The sequence below is a fragment of the Bos indicus x Bos taurus genome, unplaced genomic scaffold (genome assembly GCF_003369695.1).
Source record: "Bos indicus x Bos taurus breed Angus x Brahman F1 hybrid unplaced genomic scaffold, Bos_hybrid_MaternalHap_v2.0 tig00003506_arrow_arrow_obj, whole genome shotgun sequence".
In the NCBI taxonomy this organism is placed as follows: domain Eukaryota; kingdom Metazoa; phylum Chordata; class Mammalia; order Artiodactyla; family Bovidae; genus Bos; species Bos indicus x Bos taurus.
In genome coordinates, this window is record NW_020867688.1 from 1 (window position 1) to 3,870 (window position 3,870).

Consider the following 3,870-nt stretch of genomic DNA (forward strand, 5'->3'; position numbering starts at 1 on the left):
CAAGGAGAGGGTTTCAGAAGAAAGATGCGGCCTTTGAACTTCTCATGAGCAAAGGTGCGTAAACCATTCCAACGTTTGAGTCCAAAGACTTATCCTCTGACCATTTCAGGCTAAGTCTTGTGGTTATTTCTGGAAGGTCGCCGGTGGCTTCTTGGCAGAATGTGCAGGAGCAATCTTCCATCGTCCTCAGACTTTGGTGTCATTTGCAATCATCCAGAAGCCTTCAGGTCCTAGGTTCAAGACCACCACCACACACAGTCAGTAGTCCAACGTAGTGGATTCAGGAATACGCATTGTTCACCGGCATTACAGTTGATATGGTTGCTGCTGCACACTCAATGCATGTGGTCAGGGCCTGGATTGTCACTGGGTCTCATGTGGAATGGAAAGAAGGGGCCCCCACCCCCCCCACAGACCCCCCACCCCACTGTTGACAGCCTTGTGACGAGAAACGGTCCCCGAAACAAGAATCAGACAAACAGAGAAGCCCAGAGATAGTCCTTGAGATGAAGGAACTAAGCAGCTGGTTGAGATGGCACCAAGGGGAAAGGTTGCTCTTTTTGTCTGCCCCTCTACTCCTTTCTTCCTGGAGCCTTAGGGCTTTCGTCATGGAGATTTGAAAGAAAGTGCACAAAAGTCATATGTGTTGTATCAAGATTTTGAATTTAACCATCTCTCAAAAAGGAAGAGAGCTTCACCTGCACATGTTTCTTTCAAAAACGTCCATTGCTTTTCAATTCTAGGGTTTCTCTCTTGCCTTGTTCACTTAGCCTTAATAGTAAAAATCAACGAAAACTACATAAAGATTCACAGATACCAAAAAGGACAGCTTCTGTTTCTGAAATCATCTTTCCATTTAGTAGAACACGAGCTCTATTCTTTGTATTTTGCCTAGGGAATTAGCAATGTCCTGGTTCAGATGGCAAGGTATCCCCACCCAGGAGATTGGGGTTCGATCCCTGGGTCCGGAAGATCCTCCCGTAGAAGGAAATGGTCAACCCACTCCAGTATCCTCGCCTGGGAAATGCCACGGACAGAGGAGCCTGATGGGCCGCAGTCCATGGGTTGTATTAAAGTTGGGCTCAAGCCAGCAACTACGAACACAAGTATTCCAAAGACCACACTCAAGTGTGTGTGTGTGTGCGTGTGTGTGTGTGTGTGTATCTCCTCTTGCCGTCTTGGAGTCTGTCTCGGAATCTTCATGTATTTCTGCCTCTGTATCTCCTGACAGCCAGCCGCCGGCCCGTTCGTCTTGCCCCCGCCTCTCCCAGGCGCTCTAGCTCTGGCTGAGGAGCTTGCGCAGGCCAGCTGTCTCCCCTGGCGTGGGTGCGTGCGAGTGTCTGTGTGTCTGTCTGTGTGCCTGCCTGTGGCTTGTCTGCTCTCTCAGGAAGGTCGAGGGCTTGGCGTGGGGTCAAAGGGGGGGCCTCGGTAGTGCGAAGGGGAGGGGCTGAGGCGCTCCGGTCGACGGCGCCTCCTTGGCTTCTGCTGGGTTTGGGCACCGGACAGGTGCCGGGCAAGTTGGGCGCTCAAGTTTCGCTGTGCCTAGGCCCGCAGGAGGTTCAGAGGCCCCTGGGCCGCGGGGGTTGGGAGGCGGCGGGCGCCGAAGACCGACACCTCCGGGGCCGCGCGGGCCTGAGCAGCGCATGGGATCGGGGGGAGGCCCCGCTCAGCGAGCGCGGCCAGGTCTGGAGTGGCCGGGGGTGGAAGGGCGCCGAGACCTCCACACCCCTCAGCCCAGCCCCCAGGCCCCGCGCGCACGCATGCACGCAGGCCCTCCCGGTCAATGGGGGGTCCTGGAAGCCCCTCGGGCCCCCGGGCCCGGCCAGGCGCTTGCTGCTCTGGTGTTGGCGGTGTTCGGGGGGGCGGGCCGGCGTCAGCAGGCTGGAGTCCGGTCGCGGGTCGTGCGGCTCAAGTACAGCACGCCCCGCGACGAGAGGTGTGGCCCGTTGGCCCGACCTGCAGGGCAGAGCGAAAGGGAGGCGAAGCGCAAGGCTCTTAGGGCGCCCCAAGCCAACCGCCTCCGGCTCCGGCCCTATCAGCCTGAAGGCGCCCGATCTCGTCTGATCTCGGAAGCTAAGCAGGGTCGGGCCTGGTTAGGATCTTGGATGGGAGACCACCTGGGAATCCCGGGTGCTCGAGGCTTTTGGCCTACCAGAAGAGGTCCTTTAGCCCCCGCCGCGCGTCCCGATTCTTGGATCCCCCCCGCAGCCCCAGCCCCTCCCGGGCCGCGGGGAGCGGCTGGCCGGGGCCCCGACTCCCGCTGCAGACCTGGGTTGCCTCCACGCGGCCCGCGAGCCCCTCCGCATTCGCATTCGGCTTCCAGGACACCCGACGACCGGCAGTCCCGTCTCCATCTGGGGCTCCTTTGGCTTGCCTCAGGCAATCCCGGGGCTTGCACCGACTCAAGCCAGATCCCCAGCACCCCCCCCCCACCCCCTGCCTCGCAGGCCATCGCGCATGCGCATGTGCGCGCGCACGCACAGATAGATGTGCCCAAACGGGGCATCTATCTTGTTCAATTATACTGTGGGTGGATCTATGCCTGGGAGTCGGACTGCTGAACCATAATCGACTTCCACTTTTAGTTCCTTCGGGAACCTCCATAATCTTTTCCATACCGGCTCTACCCACGCCCATTCCTACTCACCGTGGAGGAGAGTTCCCTTTGCTCCACATCTTCTCCAGCTTTGGTTATTGACAGACATCGCAGTGAGGCCCAATCGGACTCATGTGAAGTGGTCCCTCCTTGGAGTTTGGAGTTGAGCCTCTCCAATCATTAGTGATGTGGAGCAAGATGACCTTTTGGAAATGCAGATGCAATGCTGTCACCTCCCTGCTCCAACGGCTCTGGTATTTTCCCAGCATATTGAAGATACGACCACTTCCCTTCAGGCTTGCTCCTCACGTTCTTCTCTGATGTCTTTTGCCTGGAATGCCCTCTGCACTCTTTGGCTTCCATCCCATAGGGCATTTTTCGTTTCTTGAATGTGCTAAGTTTCCCTGGTCACATAGCCTTCCAAGATGCTATTTTCCCTGCCTGAAATTCTTCCTGCATCTCAACCCTGGTTTACCTAGGTTCAACCTATGGACCTCAACGAAATGGTGCCTCTGGAAAGCCTTCCCTGACACCCAGGTTTTGTGGTGAGGGAAGAGGCCCCTCTATAGGTTCTCAAAGGATCTGCCTGTCATGTATCATTAGAGTCGTCTCAGTGAAAGCAGGAACTCTGTGTCTTCTTCTCTCCGCCTTCTATTCCCTGAAACTTATTACATGCCTCCTAGCTCATCGTAGGTGCTCAGTATTTACTTAGTGTGTGAAAGACAGAAAAGCTCTTGGAAGCCTCAAGGGGTCACTTGGCTCGGCACTTTTGATCTCTGTGTCTATTTGGCGAGTCAATTCTTTCCTTTCCTGGGTTGATGTGTACACTATATTCGAGGCACAATCTAAGGCATGAAGACATATCCATACATAGAGGTTCTTGCTTTCAAGGAACTCGTACAGCAGATTTCTACAAGTTAGGGCTTTTCAAATGCTCTAGAAGCATGTGAACGTTCAGTATGCTCCATTTTCATTTCAAAGAAAGATCGTTTGACTTCCATAGCAAAGGTGGAGACCTTCCAACGTTGAGTCCAAGACTTATACCTTGACCATTTCAGGCAAGTCTTGTGGTTCCTTCTGGAGGTGTGTGGCTCTTGCAGAAATGTGAAGATCTTCTGTTGGGGGCCAGAGTGAGGTACTCCGCCCATGGCAAAGGTCATGAGGAAGGAGGCTCGACATACGCAAAGGCGGGATCGAGCCTCAGGAGTCCCCCTGGAAATCCTCGAGCATCTACCCCCATAACCAGAGCCTGCCTACTTTACTACTTTGTGCTC

General features: G+C 55.2%; 1 pseudogene; it reads left to right on the forward strand.

Annotated features, from left to right (window-relative positions):
• Positions 1 to 2,022: 2,022 nt before the first annotated feature.
• LOC113889089 lies at positions 2,023 to 2,142 on the forward strand (annotated as a pseudogene).
• Positions 2,143 to 3,870: the final 1,728 nt, after the last annotated feature.